Source organism: Saimiri boliviensis, chromosome 9 (assembly GCF_048565385.1).
Source record: "Saimiri boliviensis isolate mSaiBol1 chromosome 9, mSaiBol1.pri, whole genome shotgun sequence".
NCBI classification, from domain to species: Eukaryota; Metazoa; Chordata; class Mammalia; order Primates; family Cebidae; genus Saimiri; species Saimiri boliviensis.
Window position 1 is genome coordinate 102,826,218 of NC_133457.1, and position 19,004 is coordinate 102,845,221.

Genomic DNA, 19,004 nt, shown 5'->3' on the forward strand with positions numbered 1-19,004 from the left:
CCACCACACCCAACCAGAATCTGCATTTTTAATAAGTGCCTCAGATGACTTTTCTGTCCCTGGAATTTTAGAAAGCCCATTTAAGTCAACGTAAAGAATACAGGGGAGCCGGGCGCGGTGGCTCACGCCTGTAATCCTAGCACTTTGAGGCCGAGGTGGATGGATCACCTGAGGTTAGGAGTTCAAGACCAACCTGGCCATCATGGTGAAACCCCATCTTAAAAAAAAAAAAAAGAATACAGGAGAATGAGGCATTGCTACCAAGGCAGCTAAAGACATTAGCTAAGGCATGTTGTTCATTAGAATCTTTAAAATGCATATTCCTAGGCCCCATCCTACACCAAAGAATGAGAAAGGAGTACAAAGGACAGGCCCAGGAAGGAGCATTTTAACACTGTTTCTCCCCCACCATCCTGCCACCCGGGGATGTGGTTTGTTTGTTGCGACCAAAATTCACGTTAAAATTTGATCCCCAGTATGAGGGTTTGGGGAGGTGGCACCTAGTGAGAGGTATTTGGGTAATGGAGGCAGATCTCTCAGGAATAACTTGGTGCTGTTCTCCCAGTAGAGAGTGAGTTCTGGCTCTGGAGAGACTGGATTGGTTTTTGCAGGAATGAATGCTTTCCCACAAGATTGGGTTGTTTTAAAGCCGGGACAGTCCTCAGGTTTCCCCTCTTTGCACATGTCTGCTTCCCTTTTGACCTCCTCCCTTCTCTACCATGCTGTGATACAGGAAAACCCTTGCCAGAAGCCTGGGCCATACCCTTGGACTTCTCAGCCTGCAGAACCGTGAGCTAGATAAACCTCTTTTCTTTATAAATTACCCAGTCTCAGGTACTGTGTTATAGCCACACAAAATGGACTAAACCCCTCTCCCATTCCTTACCCATTTTATGATCACCAAAATTGGTGAAACACTGACTTAGGCTGTGATTGTTAATCCTGGCTAAGTGAAGTTGCATTTTCAACACACCTTGGGAGTTCTTTTGATCTGTATGTGTGTTTAAAAATAAACCTCCAGGCTAAGCATAGTAGCTCACACCTGTAAATCCAGCACTTTGGGATGCCAAGGCAGGTGAATCATTTGAGGTCTGGAGTTCAAGACCAGCCTGGCCAACATGGTGAAACACCCCGTCTCTACTAAAACTTCAAAAAAATTAGCCAGGCTTGCTGGAGGGTGCCTGTAATCCCAGCTACTGGGAGGCTGAGGCAGGAGAATCCCTTGAACCCAGGAGATGGAGGTTGCAGTGAGCCGAGATTATGCCAGCATACCCTAGCCTGGGTGACAGAACAAGACACCGTCTCAGGAAAAAAAAAAAAAAAAAACCTCTAGAAAAATTTAAAACTTCTTAGTGATTCCAATGTACCACCAAGACTGAGAGCCGCTGCAGAAGATTCATCGTAAATTGAATATAAAAATGAAAGCTAGGCTGGGCGCGGTGGCTCACGCCTGTAATCCCAGCACTTTGGGAGGCCAAGGCGGGTGGATCACGAGGTCAAGAGATTGAGACCATCCTGGTCAACATGGTGAAACCCCGTCTCTACTAAAAATACAAAAAAAAAAAAAATTAGCTGGACATGGTGGTGCGTGCCTGTAATCCCAGCTACTCAGGAGGCTGAGGCAGGAGAATTGCCTGAACCCAGGAGGTGGAGGTTGCAGTGAGCTGAGATCGCGCCATTGCACTCCAGCCTGGGTAACAAGAGCGAAACTCCATCTCAAAAAAAACCCAAAAAATGAAAGCTGTTGTGTCCCACTCTTAGTTACCCATAGCCTCACATTATCACAGGTTGAATTTACCACTAGCCGTAAATGTTTAGGGCTCCTTCCACCTACTTAGGGGGCTCCTAGTGTGTGCAAACAGCTTTTGAGGAGCTAACAAAAGAAGTGAAACAAAAGTAACTTCCCACGCATGAGGACGTGGGAAAAAACCACACATACAAACACTTGCAAATATTATACAATCGGAATTGTACAGACCAGGAAACCGACATTCAGAAGAGGAAATGACCGCCCAGCGAGTTCATGCCAGAGCTAGAACTCTTACCTGGGATGCCTTTCTCCCTCTTGGCTCATTTTTACTTGAACCCAAGTTGAACCCTCTGCACTCCTTGCTCTTCTTTTGGTTGTGCCTGGCCTGGAGCCATCACCTTCATCATCAGCAGTAGCAGCATGGGGACAAGGGCCACCTATCAAGGCTAACTCTGGGTCTAGCATTAGACTAAGTATCTGTTGAATGAATGAATGAATGAATGAATGAAAGCAGCCTAGCACCTGCCCACAGACTGACATTAAGAACCATGGGTTCGGGGCCGGGCGCGGTGGCTCAAGCCTGTAATCCCAGCACTTTGGGAGGCCGAGGCGGGTGGATCACGAGGTCAAGAGATCGAGACCATCCTGGTCAACATGGTGAAACCCCGTCTCTACTAAAAATACAAAAAAAAAATCAGCTGGGCATGGTGGCGCGTGCCTGTAATCCCAGCTATTCAGGAGGCTGAGGCAGGAGAATTGCCTGAACCCAGGAGGCGGAGGTTGCGGTGAGCCGAGATCACGCCATTGCACTCAGCCTGGGTAACAAGAGCTAAACTCCATCTCAAAAAAAAAAAAAAGAACCATGGGCTCATGCCTGCTATTCGAGCAAGATTGTTTGAGCTCAAGAGTTTAATACCAGCCTGGGCAACAAAGCAAGAGCTCATCTGTACTAAAAGTAAAAAAAAAAAAAAAAAATTAGCTGGGCGTGGTGGCATGCGACTGTAGTCCCAGCTACCTGGGAGGCTAAGATGGGAGGATCCCTTGAGCCAGGAGGCCGAAGTGAGCTATGCTCATGCCATTGCACTCCAGCCAGGGTGAAGAGTGAGACTCTGTCTCAGAAAAAAACACAAAACAAAAACCTTGTTCAGCCTGGGTGTGGTGGCTCACGATTATAATCCCAGCATTTTGGGAGGATCATGTGAGCCTAGAACTTCGAGATCAGCCTGGCCAACACTGGGAAACCCTGTCTATTAAAAATACAAAAATTAACTGGGCATGATGGTGGGTACCTGTAATGCAAGCTACTCAGGAGACTGAGGCAGAAGAATCGCTTGAACCCAGGAGGCAGAGGTAGCAGTGAGCCAAGATCGTACCACTGCACTCCAGCCTGGGTGACAGAGTGAGACTCTGTTTCAACAAACAAACAAACAAAACACCTTGGTTCAGATAACCTCTAGAATGAATCCCTTTAAACACCGGAATTAGTTCATTTTTCCCAGACTCCGTTGCCTCATAGCAACTGTATAATTCACCCAAATTCTACCTTCTTTATAATTTATATGTAACTATGAATTGACTGAGTTGCAGTTGACCAGGTGACCTAGAGTTATGTTGACATTTAACTCTATATTTTTAAACATCAGTGTTTTAGATTTTGTATTTTGGAGCCCATTTATTTATTTGCAGGCCCTCAAACATGTTCCCATAGCCTCACAGAATATTCAGTGGCCTTGGACTGTCCCTTAATGTCTTACCATAGAAGGTACCACAGATGACCTCCAAAATAAAGGAAGGGACTTTCCTCCCTGTGGACAGGAGAGAGAGGTGTGGAGGATGAGAGTATAGTTTAACTTTTTTAAAAAAAACAACTTTATTATAAAAAATAATAAATGAACAAAAATACCAAATAAAAATAAAAAACCAGAAAATGAAAAAAACAAAACAAAAAATGAAAACAAAACAAAACAAAAACAAAAACAAAAACTTTATTGAGATATAATTCACATGCCATACAATTCACTGGCTTAAAGTATATAACTCAATGGTTTTTAATATATCCATACTTGTGTGATCATCACCACAATCAATTTTAGAAGATTTTCATCACCCCCAAAAGAAAACCTGGTATTCTTTTTGAGTCACCCTTCCCCCACTTGCCTCCAACAACTCCCTCCCAGTTCTAGTCAATCACCAATCTGATTTCTATCTCTATAGATCCACCTATTCTGGACATTTCATACAAATACAATATGTGTGTGGCCTTGGAACTGGCTTTTTTCACTCAGCACAAGGTTTTCAAGTTTCATTCACATTGTGGCATGTTACCAGTGCTTCATTCGTTTTCATTGTCAAGTAATAGTGCCTTGTACCATGTTTTATTTATCCATTATCATGCTGGAAATTTAGGTTGTTTCCACTTTTCAGCTGTTATGAATAATGCTATGATGAACATTTGTGTACAAGTTTTTGTGTATGTATGCTTTTATTTCTCCTGAGCATATCCTAGGAGTGGAATTGCTGGGCCATCTGGTAACTCATGTTTTAAATTTCGAGGAAACGTCATACTGGTTTTCAAAGCAGCGGCACCATTGTACATTTCCACCAGCAACGTATGAGGTACCCAATTTCTCCATCTCTTTACCAGTGCTGGTTATTGCCTGTCTTTTGGATTATAACCATCTTAGTGGGTATGAAGTGGTAGCTCATTGTGGCTTTGATTCGCATTTCCTTGATGGCTAATGGTGTTGTCTTTTTTTCTTTTTCTTTTTTTCTTTTTGTATTTTAAAAAACCAGAGCATCTGTTGCGTGACTAATTGTTGAAATTCTTAAGATGAACTGGATGCTGCAACAGCTGCCCTCTTGGGTTCAGTTGTTGTTCCTTCATGGAATCCATGCCTGAATCTGCAGGATACAATTTTTAGGTGCCTCATTCGACCAGTCCCAGTGGTATTTTGTCTTGTAGCCTTGGCAGTCCAGTTACACTTTCTCTTGTGCTTGGCGGGGTGGCCACATTTGCCACAGGTCGACTTTTGAAGGTGGTAGGCCTTAGAGCCACAGCGGCAGCACAACATCTGCATCTTATTGCCATGCTTTCCAAACGATGACGTTCCCTTCGTCATCTTGCTTCTGCAGCTGAGACCAGAGCGATGTTGAGCATCTTTTCATGTGCTTATTGGCTATGTGTATATATATCTTCTTTGAAGAAATATCTGTTCAGATCCATCACCCATTTTTTTTTTTTTTTTGAGACTGGGTCTCGCTCTGTTACCCAGGCTAGAGTGCAGTGGCACAATCTGGGCTCACTGCAACCTCTGCCTCCCAGGCTCAAACAATCCTCCTACCTCAGCCTCCCCAGTAGCTGGGACTAGAGGCCCATGCGTGCCATCATGCCTAGTTAACTTTTTGTATTTTTAATAGAGACAGGATTTTTGCCATGTTGCCCAGGCTCCTTGCCCATTTTTTACTGAGTTATTTGTCTTTTTATTATTGAGTTGTAAGAGTTCCTTGTATATTCTAGATTTAAGTCCCTTACCAGGAATATGATTTGAACAATCTCCTCCCATTTTGTAGGTTACTGTATCTATTTGCCAAGGCTGCCATAGCATAATACCACAGACTGGGTGGCTTAAACAACAGAAATTGGCTGGGTGCGGTGGCTCACACCTGTAATCCCAGCACCTTGGGAGGCCGAGGGGGGCAGATCATTTGAGGTCAGGAGTTCAAGACCAGCCTGGCCAACATGGTGAAACTCTGTCTATACTAAAAATACAAAAACTAGCCTAGTGTGATGGCAGGCACCTGAAATCCCAGCTTCTCAGGAGGCTGAGGCAGGAGAATCACTTGAACCTGGTAGGCAGAGGTTGCAGTGAGCCGAGATCCTGCCACTGCACTCCAGCCTGGGTGACAAGAGTGAAACTCTATCTAAAATAAAATAAAATAAACCTCAAAATTTGTTTCTCACAATTCTGAAGGCTAAAATTCTGAGATCAGATTGTTGGCAGGTTTGGTCCCTGGTCTGCCCCCAGGCCCGAGTCCTCTCTCCTTGGCTCGTAGTTGACTTTCTTCTCCCTGTGCCTTCTGCCGCTGGTCTTTCCTCTGTGTGGCACATCTCTAGTGTCTCTTCCTTTCCCCATCCCCCTTCATCTAGTGTCTCTTCCTGTGAGGACAGCAGTCATTGCTGAGGGCCCCATCCTAAGGGCCTCAGTTTAAGTTGATCACCTCTTTAAAGACCTTATCTGCATCGACAGTTATACTCTGAGGTTCTGGGACTGTAACTAGTACAGTTCAGCATATGAATGAGGGGCATACAATGCAGCTTATAACAGTTATTTTTTTCACTTTCTTTTTATTCTTTTTCTTTTTAATTTTTTTTAGAGACAAAGTCTTGCTGTGTTATCCAGGCTGGAGAGCAGTAGCACGGTCATAGCTCACTGCAGCCTTGAACTTCTGTAGGCTCAAGCAATCCTCAAATAGCTAGGACTACAGTCACGAGCCACTACATCTGCCTGATTTTAAAAGAATTTGTAGAGACAGCATCTCATTATGTTGCCGTGGCTGGTCTTGAGCTCCTGGCCTCAAGTGATCCTCCTGTCTTGGCCTCCCAAAGTGCTGGGATTATAGGTGTGAGCTACCAGGCCCAGCCCTATCTTTTCACTTTCTTGATACCTTTGAAAGCATGAAACCTTTAAATTTACCTATTTTTTCTTTTGTTGCTTGTGCTATAGGTATCATATCTAAGTAACCACTGCTTAATCCAAGGTCGTGAAGATTTAAGCTTATGTTTTCTTCAGAGTTTTTTTGTTTTGTTTTGTTTTTTGTTTTTGCTTTTTTTTTTTTTTTTTTTTTTGAGACAGAGTGTCACTCTGTCACCAGGCTGGAGTGCAGTGGCAGGATCTTGACTCACTGCAACCTTCAGCTCCCTGGTTCAAGCGATTCTCCTGCCTCAGCCACCTGAGTAGCTGGGATTACAGGCATGTGCCACCACGCCCGGCTAATTTTTGTATTTTTAGTAGAAGGAGGGTTTCACCATGTTGGCCAGGATGATCTCAATCTCCTGACCTTGTGATCTGCCCACCTTAGCCTCCCAAAGTGCTGGGATTACAGGCGTGAGCCAACCCGCCCGGCCTCTTCAGAGAGATTAATAGCTTTAGCTCTTGTGTTTAGATCTACATTTTGCATGTAGTATGAAGCAGGGATCCAAATTCATTCTTTTGCATGTGGATATCCAGTTGTCCCAGTACCATTTTTTGAAAAAACTATTCTTTCCCCATTAAATTGTCTTGGCACTGTTGTTAAAATCAACTTGCAGTAAATGTAAGGACTTCTGTCTGGACTCTCAGCTTTACTGCCTTGGTCTATACACCCATCCTTATACCCATACCACACTGCCTTGATTACTGAAGTTTTCTAGTAAGTTGTGAAATCAGGACACATGAGTCCTCCAGCTTATTCTGAATTTACTTTAACTTTTGGTACAAAAGACTGTGTGAGAGGTGAATGAACATTACAGCATTGGAGTTGGAAGCCTCCTCCCTCCAAGGGTCTCATTTTAGGAACCCAGGCTCCAAGTTCCTCAGGAGCCTTGGAGAGATAGATTCCCATCCTCACAGCCCACAGCTCTTCATTATAAATCAATGGAAACGTTCTGTGAAGAGCAATGATCCCCTTGGGTTATTTGAAACATCACTTTAAGTCTTCCCCACCTGCTCTGCTGTCGAATTGCTCTTCCTGAAACAGTGTCATTCACAACTGGATTATTAATGAACAGAGAGGGAGCCAGGGAGCCAATGAGGGCGCCTTGCAAAGTTCCTGGGGAGGGCCCGGGGCCCTGGAACAAGTTCAACCCACAGATTTTCTCTCCCCCAAGAAAGGTGACTGAGCAAACAAGAAATCACTAAACTCAGGTGATGCTGGTGGCCTCCAAAGAACATTGCTAGTGAAAAAAAGGATTCGGGAGAGTTTCTCAAACATGACAGCTGAGAATTAAATTAACTGGGTGTCATCCCCAAACTCTCCAGACTCAAACTCTCTTTCTCCCAGCTGGCTAGCCCTGGGGGTGCCTAGGGCTCTCATCTGTAGGCCGGGAAAGCTCCGGAAACAAGGCCATTTGTGGAGAAGAGAAACCTATTGTTCTAAGGCCAGTGTTCAGCAAATGTGGATTCCAGAGAATGTTTGGAGTTGTTTTCTCTGCTTTGTTTATGAACTTTCACTTCTCTTCCTGGGGTGGTGATGGTGGGGGATGACTCTCAGCAACTTAAATAGTTAAGCCTATTGTGGTGTAAAGAAAGGCTGGTGCGCAGAGTGCAGAGGCCTTCAGCCCCAGAAAGAGGCTTGAATGAGGTGACAGAAGCCACCGGGTATGTTTTGCTTTGTATTTTTAGCGTTAAATCTCAGGGAAGCAGCCCCTATCTTCATCCTGCACAACTCGAAGGGAAGCAGATGTCAGCAGAGGTACGACCACTTCCTTCCTCCAGCGCTTCACCTCCCTTCTTTCCAGAAAGAGGAAATGACGCGAGTCCACGCCGCAGGCCACAGCCCCCATGTCTTGCCCCCCGCCCCCATTTGGGGGACCTGGCTCCACAGACTTGTCCCCAGCGCAAGACCTGGGACGGCCCCTAGACCCGGGAATCCTTCAGATTCAGGCCTAGCAGGCCTTCAAGGTAGGAGCCCTGAGTTCCTGGCCCTGGCATTAATTCTGAGTGACCTAGAGCAGGTTACCACTCCTCCCTGTGCTTCAGGATTCCCGTCTGTCAAATGGGAGCAGGGATACAGTCCTTGGCTTCCCTCTTTCCACGGTGGCGGGGGCGGGAGGGGGGGGCGGTTAGGAAAACTATTTGGGAGGAGGGGGCAGCATTAGGAAAGCTATTCCGAAGCCTGGCCGCGTCCAAACCGGTTTCAACTTCTTGCAGCTCAGAAGAGGGGTCCCCACCCGAGAGCGCCGGGACCCTGTCCCGCGCTGCCTCCCAAGCCGGATCGGGTTGAGCGCGCCCACCCCAGTCCCAGGAGCTCAGGCCCCGCCTTGGGGGAGGAGCCGAGAGGCGGCGCGGAGGCTGGCGGCCGAGCAGAGCCGGCTCGGTAGCCGCTCGAGCAGCTGCGTTTCGCGGACCCACAGACAGAGCCGGGGTCGGGAGCCGCCCGGGGCAGGGCTCGGGAGAGCGGGTGAGTTCCCCGGCGCCGCCGCCTCTCTCCCTGCGTTCTGCGGCTTCGCGGGACTGCGGATGAGGATGGGGCGGGGAGGTGGTCCCAGCCTCCCGTCACTTCGTTGGGGGCGGGAAGCTTTGGCCAAGGGCCGGGAGCTTGAGATAAATGGGGGTGTGGGGACTCTGGAAAGGCGGATGCCAAGAGCGCCGGGTCCGCGAGTCGCGCTGGAGTGAGGACGTTCTCCCCGGGCTCGCGCTTCCTTGATGGGGCCAGGGGAGGGGGCGCACTGGCAGGTCGTTGGCTGCGGCCGTCGTGGCCCGATCTTGAGGCGGGGAGGTGGAGTCCTCGGCCGGTTCTGGACTCGTGCGCCGCAGTCTGCCGGGGGTGCAATGCTGGGCGGCGGGAGCCACAGCGAACCCCAAACGCGCCCCCGCGCCTACTCTCCTGGCTCGGCATGGGGGTGCCGCCCCCTCGCGTGGCGGCGCTTGGTCCCCGCGGGCAGCGGCAGGGCTCAGAGAGCGCTCCTGCCCGGGCGGGAAAGGTCCCCAGGGCAGGCGTCTCAGCCTGCAGACCCGCCCCGCCTCGGGATTCGGCTGACAGCGTCCGCCAGCCCGGGGAGACCCCGCGCGTGGTAGTTCCCAGGGAGGGGCGCGCCCGGCCTCTCCCAGGGCCCCGCGCGCCGGAGGCTGGGTCCCCCGCGTCAGGAGCGTTCCCCTCCGGGCTACTCCCGCTCACCGATTCCAGCCGGGAGGAGCGCCCCCGAGCGCCGAGGATGGGCGGAGACGTGCAGCCGCCCCAGAGAGGTCGCCCAGAGGGGTCTCCCCAAGGTCACCCGGAGTGCCCAGGCTGAGCTGCCCCGACCGCTCCGGGTGGAGAGCCGGGAGCGGGAGGCGCTCGCTGCCCGCCTCCTTCCCCCATGCAGACTCCCTTCCTCCGCTCCCCCTCCCCGGGCCGGCCTCCGGCTTCACTGGAGATGCTGATGATGCAGCTCCCAGCCCTGGGCGGATAATTGAGCCTGGGAGAGCTTCGAATCTGGCCCTCCCGAGAGCCCAGCGTTGCGCCGCCGCCGCGTGCTGGGCCTGGGTCCCGGTGCTCCCGGGCACCTCAGGAGCGGAGGGAGAGGGACGTGGCTTCATCAGAGCTTCTCGGAACTGAAAACCGAGCTGCCTGCGCGCCCATGTGATTGCATTTCACATAAAGGGCCCCTGTTCTCACTGTCAGAAGCGCCCCCCAGCTCTCCGCCGCTCTGGGCACCAGGTGCCGCCTCTGAATCACCCTCTGTGGAGGACCCGGGGCCCGGAGGTACCAGGCGCCCTTTCCCGCAAGGCTCTCTATGGAAAAGGCCTGCCGATGGCGGCATTAGTTCGCAGAGGTACTTCCCTGTGTACCCTGCCATTTCCTGCGGCTGGTGAAGCACCGGAGAAAAACCCTCCATCTAGGAGGCCTCCTCCAAGGCTGGTAATAAAGCTTCTTAGCTCATCCGGCAACTAGCTGTCTGCTCGTGGGCAAGGCACTTGGCCTCTCGAGCCTCACTTGCCTCTAAGAAACGGGGCTAACAGCCGCCAGGCTGTGGGGAGGTGAGACAGAGGCTGGGTGCAGCAGAGCGGGAGGATGAACACTCCTTGGCCAATACCGGCCGCCCTCGGGATTGGCTTTGAGTGGGGCGTGTCTCTCTTAGACAGGTGCAGAAGTGGAGCCCTGGTGGGTGGTTCTGCAGGGGCTGGGGGAGTTTCCACATCTTCCTCCCCCAGCTCTGTCATAAAAAGCCAGCTTGCAGGAGGCCGGTGGGGGCCAGCAAATCTTTCCAGCAAGCTGCCTGCTCACACGGTCCTTCCCACACAAATCTCCCATGCCCTTCTCTCCCACCTGTCACCCAAATCCCGTCTTCCTGGCTGAGTCCCCAGGATGCTGGGGACAAGGTGTCAACCAGGCCACCCTGGACCGTCAACTCTGTCCCTACCTGTCTATTGGGGTTTACTTAACAGTGCCCGCCCCTGCCCTGGAACCTTCCTGGCGCCAGCTTTTCCCAGCTTCTGGAATGTCTTCTTTCAGAAAGACCAGTGATCCTTCCTTCCCCCTTTTTGGTCTCCTATCACTGTGACACTCATTAGTGGCTCTGTGGTTCTTGTGTCAGGGCCCGGTGCCATCTGTGCTCTCCAGATCATCCATGGCCTGGAAAGACATGGTAGGCAAGGTGCCCACTCAGACTTTGCTCTTTCTGGTAATTGACACTGGAGTGGAGGTTAAATTCTAATCTAGCTGTTAAGTGATTTCAGGAGCTTGAGCCACAGGGCTAGGAGGATGCTGACATAATTAGAAGGTGGTTTTTCCTTAAAGCGAGAACCTTTCTCCTTTCTTCAGAGCCCATTTGACCCCTTTGGACACTAGGCCTATGTGTGATGGCCTGACAGAATCCTCACAACCCCATGAAGTAGGCATTACTGATCCCCATTTTGCAGTTGGGAAAACTGAGGCTCAACTCTTCTCAAAACCAGCTCTATGCCCTGAGCGGAGCAACAGAGGCTGCAGCCAGCCTGGTTTAGCAGACGGCAGAAGGCACATCCCTGAATTCAAGGTGCTGTGCTTGGATTCGCAGCCCTCGCCCCCGCTGCAACCATTCCTTCCCAATCTAGCCACCACCCCTCCTGCACCCAGGACACTTGTCACCTTTGTTGAACAGTAGGTCCCAACTGGCACTCTCCCAGCAGAGACCAGGAAAACTTTCACTGTCCTGAGTGCATCTTAGCAATCGGGCTTCAAGGAGGGCTTGGGCAAGCCTGCCTTTTACAGAAAACTATGAGTATGAAGAATGAGGGAGCCAGAGAGGTCTAATTTAAATTAGGGATCTCTATCTAAAATCTCTGTGGCTCTGTATACATTACTTAATCTCTCTGAGCCTAGTTTTCTCATTTGTGAAATAGGTATCATAGTAATGCCTACTTTGTGGGATTGTAAGGATTCCATGAGACCATTAACACATAGCAAGTGCTCAGTACTAGGGCTGGGCGTGGTGGCTCACACCTGTAATCCCAGCACTTTGGGAGGCCAAGGCAGCAGATCACTTGAGGTCAGGAGTTCAAGACCAGCCTGGCCAACATGGTGAAATCCCGTCTCTACTAAAAATACAAAAATTAGCCCAGCATGGTGGCCCGTGCTTGTGGTCCTAGCTACTCAGGAGGCTGAGGCACGAGAATCACTTGAATTCAAGAGAAGGAGGTTGCAATGAACTGAGATCACACAGCTGCACTCAGGCTAGGTGACAGAGCGAGACTCCATCTCAAAACAAAGAAAAAAAAAAAGACAATGCTAAGTACAGTATTTGGTGTGGGTAGGAATGCAGGAAATGATCATTGTCACCATCACTACTATTTCCTCCTTAGTGTTGGGTTCTCAAAGGTCCCACCTCCTCCAGTGCCAGGGTGGGGAGTGAGTTAGACCCTGTCTCTTCTGCCTGTAGCCATCAGGACAGGGAAAGCCTCTCAGCCTGTCTCCTGGGGTGGGGGTAGGGGGCTCACTCCTGGGAACTTTGAGTCTAGCACCAGCTTTCCCCCGGGGAGTCTGTGAGCAGCCACTTAGCCTTTCTCAGCTGACTGCCATTTTCCAGGATTCACTGATTCATTCAAAAGACGTTTATTCCATCCCAGCCCCTGTGCTTAGCAAGGGATTTCAAGATGAATGAGGCAGCTCTCAGGGTTCTCCCTCTATGGGGAGAGGCAGGGCTGGAGACAGATAATGAGGACACTGTGGGATAAAGGCTTCAACAGCGGGAAGAGACAGTGGAGAGCAGATCCACGTGGCTCAGGATGACCTAGGTTTGAATCTTGAAGCTGCCACCTTTTAGCTGTTGAGGATGGACAGAGGCCTTGCCTCTCAAGCAGATAAGCCACCTCCCTAGGGTGAGGATGTGAGGAGAGAAGTGAGACACTGTGGGTAAAAAAGCGAGCTTAGACTGGGTGCAGTGGCTCATGCCTGTAATCCCAGCACTTTGGGAGGCTGAGGTGGGCAGATTGATCGACTCTGGGAGTTCAAGACCAGCCTGGGCAACATGGCAAAATTCCATCTCTACAAAAAATTAGCCAGGCATAGTGGTGTGCACCTGTAGTCCCAGCTACTTGGGAGGATGAGGTGGGAGAGTCACCTGAACCAGGGAAGTGGAGGCTGCTGTGAACCATAATTGCTTGTGTTTCTGCACTCCACTGGGTGACAGAGTAAGACTTTGTCTCAAAAAAAACAAAGCCAAAAAACTTAAAAACCTAGCTTGGGCTTTCTAGATATTAATAAGTGCTCACAGATGTTCATTGCTATTATTAGCCTATTATTGCCAATAACAGGTGGGAAAAAGTTGCTGTGGGAGCACATTGAGCCCTTCAGTGGCAGTTTTCCAGGTGGTGGGGCAGCCCTAGCAGAGAGAAGAGTGTGTGCAGAGGCACAGAGGCTTAAAGGTGCTGGGTGTTTTTGGAGAGCAGTGGGAGAAGTTGCTGACGGAGCAGGGTCACCAGACTGTGATGGGGGCAGAAGCAAGGCTAGGGAGGTAGCAGAGGCCATCCTGCCAGGAGCCCTGAAGGATTAAACACTCACTGACCCGAGGCAGTCCCTCTGCACCTTCCTTAGAGGGTGGCTCTCTAGTGAAGGTTTTTCAAGAAACTTCAGGATTAACTTTTCATGGGAGGAAGGGCTGGCCTCTGCTCAGCTGTCCATACCTTCACCATCCTTCCCTCTTCATTCCACCCAGGAAGCATGAAGAAGAAGAAGAGGTCCACTCCCTCTTCCTGAGATGCTCTTCCCACCTCTGCACTTATTTCTCTCTTCCTGGGACTCAGTTTCTCACTTGAAAGGAGAGGATAGAGGTGGAGGGAGCATCGTGACTTCTCACTTATCAATCATGATATAATACCAAGTGCATTTCAGGATGCTGGTCACTGTCAAAGGTGTTTACTTGCATTGCCATTGATTTCTTATACCAATCTGTTGAAATGAATGCACCTATCCCCCACTGCACAGAGGGAGAAATTGAGGCACAGAGGGTGAGGCAGTTTGCTAAAGGGCATTGTAAGTGACAGGAACTCACATCTTGGGAGTGTCTTAAAGTTTCCATGTGCTATCCCGCACCACCTTCTTCACACACTTTGTAAATCTAAGGCTGACTAAAGAATATGTGGCTTCTTTTTTTTTTAAGACAGAGTCTCACTCTGTCACACAGGCTGGAGTGCAGTGACACGATCTTGGTTCACTTCAACCTCTGCCTCCCAGGTTCAAGCAATTCTCCTGCCTCAGCCTTCTAAGTAGCTGTACTACAAGCACACACTGCCATGCCCGACTAATTTTTTGTATTTTAGTAGACATGGGCTTTCACCGTGTTGCCCAGGCTGCTCTCAAACTTCTGAGCTCAGACAATCCACCTGCCTTGGCCTACCAAAGTGCTAGGATTACAGGCATGAGCCACCATACCTGGCCAGAATATCTGGCTTCTTATACTTTGTGTACCTTTGGGTGCTGGGCAGTAGGCATTTTGGAGATGGCCCACAGTGGGGTGTGCTCTGGGTATCTACTCTGACTTTGGGGAAATTCCTATGTGCAGGTGCTTTAGGGGGAGGTGTTCTTGGCATTCTAGAATCTAGAATGGCATTCCGTCACCCACAAATGTGCCTTGATGCAGGCAATGTGCAGCTTGATTGATGTGGCAGATGGTGGCTGAGCCCCGTAGTGGCCCCAGGAAGGAATGAATCTTTTAGGATGCCTGGTCAGCGCATCACATGACCACAGACCCTCCCTGTTTCAGAGGATAACCAAACAAAGGCTTACATTTCCTTTTCCAAGGGGGCAGTTTAGGGACAGGCTTCAAATCCTGGCTTTGCCTTCCACTGGCTTTCGGGCCTTCAGAAATTTTTTCATTTTCTGGAACTTTAATTTCTTCATCTGGAAATAAAGATGAAGAAATAAGTTGCTATTTTTAGCATCTTCAATAAGTTGCTAAATAGTGACTAACACAACTCTGAATTATCATAAGGATTTGTAATCGTATGTAAAATGCTTGGCTTCCAAGCTGTAGATAATATTGATATAATATCCAGCAGATTTTTCTCTGCAGTACTTATCATAATTGTAATTATATGATTATATGTGGGCATTACTCTTTTAGTCTGTCTCATCCACTAGACTTGAGGTTCTCAACTTGGGGCAGTTTGACCCTCCCCAGGGGATATTTGGCAATTGTCTAGAGACATTTTTGGATGTTACAACTTTGGGGGGGGATAGTTGGAAAGAGGAGCTACCAACATCCAGTGAGTAGAGACCAGGGATGCTGCCGAATATTCTATAGTGCACAGCACAGCCCTCCCAACAAAAAATTATCTGATCCAAAATATCAATAGTGCTGAGGTTGAGAAAGACTACACTGGACTATGAGCCCCATAAGGTCAGTGACTGTGTCTAATTCATTCAGCTATGTGTCTCCAGTTGGCCGTGGTGATCAGCATGATGTCCGGCACACGGGAGACAATCAATATGCATTAAAGGAATGAATGAGGACTTGGAAGGCCTTATGTCCCCTGGAGTCCCAGGGGTTTGGCTTGTGGAACATTTTGAATAGGCAGAAGAGATTCAGATGAACTTGAATGATGAACAGCCAGTTGGTAATTCAGGCCAAAGACATTCAGACCAAGCTCTCTGTTTTCTGTCCCAAGCAGGTGCTTAGGGGCCCAGATTATCTGAATTGTTCCTGCCATCACCACTGCATTTTGCTCATGTGGATATGGGACCCATCTTTATCTGGAAAGTAGGCTGGGGCAGCGGAGCCTAGGTGCTTTCAGCTGGGCCCTTGGGATTTGCCAAGCTGGGGCACAGCTGCTGTCAGCTTCCTGTTTTGTCCCTTACTGGTGGAATGAAGGAAACCCACTGAATGGCTGTTTTCCACTGACATTTTCAGCAATGTGATAGGCCTTGGATTAATGAGGTCAAGCTGCAGTGTGAAATCTGCCTGATAACTTGAAGCCTGGCCAACAGGAAGACACTGCTTGTTTTCTTTGGGCTGTTTGATGTCCCTGCATGGCTTTAGGCAGGAAAGCAGGGGTCTCAATTCTGTACAAAAGAAGAGAGTGTTTTATGCCCTGGAATTATAGAGGCCAGAGGTGTCTCATTTTCAATTTATTGGGAAGGTTTATTTTAATGTGGACTTAGAAATAAATAACTCACTAAAGTGAAGGTTCACCTGAAGCCTTAGGCTGGCTGCTAAGTGTGAATCCGGGCTTTTGAAAGGACTGTGCTGTTTTTCTGGGTCTCTGTAGGAGTTTGAAGGGGACAACTGGCCCCCAAAGGGTGTTTGGGCAGGCTAGATGTGCCCACTGGTTAGAACTTACTTGTATAGGGAGAAGGGGTCTAGCGCGTATGCTACAAACTTGCACACGGATCCCTTCTGGATTCCTGCTAAAATGCAGAAACTGATTCAGTTGGACTGGGTATAGAGTTTTCTGCATTTCTACCAAGCTCCCAGGGTGTCAAGCTGCTGGTCTGTGAACTGCACTTTGAGAAGCAGGGGTGTGGGGGACCCCAAGTCTACAGGTAAGAGTTCCCAGGTGCAATACAGCACGAAAGCAAATGCAGTGTGTTGTGCCTGTTTGCACAGCCATGTGCTGTGCTGGCTGGCTTGCCAAGTCACAGATGTGCCCCTTCTCTGTGTATCCAGGCCTGGGACCAGACTTGACAAAGAGGATACTTGGTCTTAAGGAGCAACTCAGACAGCCAGAACAAGGTGTGATGAGCTTCAAGTACTTCCAAAAACATGTGTCCAGGAACATGCTGTTCCAGGGTCATCTGGTCACCTGGGGTTTGTGAAAAGTGCAGATGCCTGGGCCCTAGCCCAGTCCACCTGTGTTAGAATAGGCCAAGGTAGGGCCCTGAAAGTCTGTATATTTTCAAAGTGTGCCAGGTAATTCTGATTCACAGCCAGAATGATGGAAGGGAAGGTACATGCAGGTTAAGTGCTCAGCAGGACCTGTGTAAGGTTGTAGAGTTGTGGATTGCTGATGGGCACAATGGCACGGCTAAAGGAGAGGAAGAAATCTAGCCTGTGATGCACTTGCCAAGCTCTGCACCCTGCAGGGTTGCATCTGCTTAGAGGGAAGGGCACCATTTTCTTAATATTCATCATAATCACTTGGTACTTATTATGAGCCAGGTGCTGTCTATTTAACTCCTTTAGTCCTAACAACTCTAAGGAGTAACATTATTATTATCATTATTATTATTTTTTGAGAGATAGTCTTGCTCTGTGACCCAGGCTGGAGTGCAGTGGTGTGATCTCAGGTCACAGCAACCTTTGCCTCTCTGGTTCAAGCGGTTCTCCTGCCTCAGTTTACCGAGTAGCTGAGATTACAGGTGACCGCCACCACACTCGGCTACGTTTCATATTTTTTTTTTTTTTGAGACGGAGTTTCGCTCTTGTTACCCAGGCTGGAGTGCAATGGCGCGATCTCGGCTCACCGCAACCTCTGCCTCCTGGGCTCAGGCAATTCTCCTGCCTCAGCCTCCTGAGTAGCTGGGATTACAGGCACGCGCCACCATGCCCAGCTAATTTTTTTTTTTGTATTTTTAGTAGAGACGGGGTTTCACCATGTCGACCAGGATGGTCTCGATCTCTCGACCTCGTGATCCACCCGCCTCGGCCTCCCAAAGTGCTGGGATTACAGGCTTGAGCCACCGCGCCCGGCCTACGTTTCATATTTTTAGTAGAGACAGGGTTTCGCCATGTTGGCTAGGCTGGTCTCGAACTCCTGACCTCAGGTGATCTGCCAGCCTCGGCCTCCCAAAGTGTTGAGATTACAGATGTGAGCCACTGCATCTGGCCAGGAGTGACTTTATTGCTACTCTGATTTTACTGCTTGGGAAAGTGAAGGACAGAGAAGTTCAATGACTTGCTCAAGGTCACATAGCCAGTAAACGGCAAAGTCAGGATTTGATTTCAGGACATCCAGCTTCAAAATCCTTGCACTGAATCATTATACTCTCTGGCCCTTTCCTTGCATAAAAATGCTGTCTTCTCTTTATGGGGCTGTCCCTACTCGGAGGGAGTGCTTTTTTCTTGTCCTTCCCTCAGAGGAGGGAGGGCTAGCAATGACCTTGGTTGGCTTTAGAGTCAGGAATGGGTTTGATTCCTACCTCCAGCACCTACTACAACCTTGAGTAAGTTACTTACATCTATTTGCTGAGCCACAATTTCCCCATGTGTAAAATATGAATAATAATAGTGTAATATAAATTGATATGATTAGGCATTTGGTCTCTGCTTGGCAGGTAGAAGGTACCTGATACATGCCAACTATTCTTATGGCATCATTATTATTAGAATTAGCCCCTAGGAGTATTCAGGGGCTGGGTAAATAGGTAAGCAGAGCACAGTGTCATTATGTCCTCAGGAGCTGGGTTATTCATTTTGTTTACTAGCTTACTTATAGCCATTACTTACCTGGGCATCCCTAGTCTCTGCTTCTTGGGCCTGGAATCTGTGCCAGCCTGATGAGTTCTCAGAATGTCTTAGTTCAGACTCTCAATCAGAACTGGCTTTATTTTTCGCATCTAAAGACAAGTAAAAGGTACTCATTTTGACCTTATTCTCTGTAGGGCTCTTAGCCCTTTTTGGTGAGTTCCTCTGTCTCTTGTTCTCTTTGTGTAACGATTGCTGTTGCTGGCTCTCCCGTGGACTGGACAGGAGGAAATGTTGCCTTATGAACATTGCCTATTACCTTATAAAAATATAGGGAAGACTTTCACCAAAATGCCATTCATTTTTTTAAATATATAAAGTTAAGCTTTTGTTTTCCTATTGCTGTATGTTATGCTTTTTAACTATAAAAAGAATATAAGTGTATCATAAGTCAATTTTCCCCATCTTCCCAGCTACTCATCTCTTTTCCCTGGAATAAATCTATGAATGTTTTATGTATCTTTCCATCAATTTTATATGCATATACATACCCATATTCATTTACATGTCTATCCATTTTTCTTTTTAGCACAACTCTACAAAACTCTTCTGAGAGCTTCTTTTTCAGCTAATTTATCTGAGCACATGTCAACACACAGATATACCTGGGTTTTTAAGGCTATCTGATGGTCTAGT

The 19,004-nt window shown here is 48.6% G+C and overlaps 1 protein-coding gene and 1 pseudogene across 3 annotated transcripts in view; one reads left to right on the plus strand and one right to left on the minus strand.

Moving 5' to 3' along the window:
- Positions 1 to 4,575: 4,575 nt before the first annotated feature.
- LOC101032346 (large ribosomal subunit protein eL37 pseudogene) lies at positions 4,576 to 4,869 on the minus strand (annotated as a pseudogene).
- Positions 4,870 to 8,215: 3,346 nt separating this feature from the next.
- Positions 8,216 to 19,004, plus strand: part of PPP1R16B (protein phosphatase 1 regulatory subunit 16B) — a 120,507-nt gene continuing 109,718 nt past the window's right edge. Inside the window, exons 1-2 of one of the 3 annotated variants that reach the window (XM_074406531.1) lie at positions 8,216 to 8,409; positions 8,659 to 8,908. The gene's annotated coding sequence lies outside the window, so the exon portion shown is untranslated. Of the gene's footprint in view, positions 8,410 to 8,643; positions 8,909 to 19,004 lie in introns of those variants that run through there. The other 2 variants (XM_074406533.1, XM_003936380.4) reach the window with 2 other exon arrangements.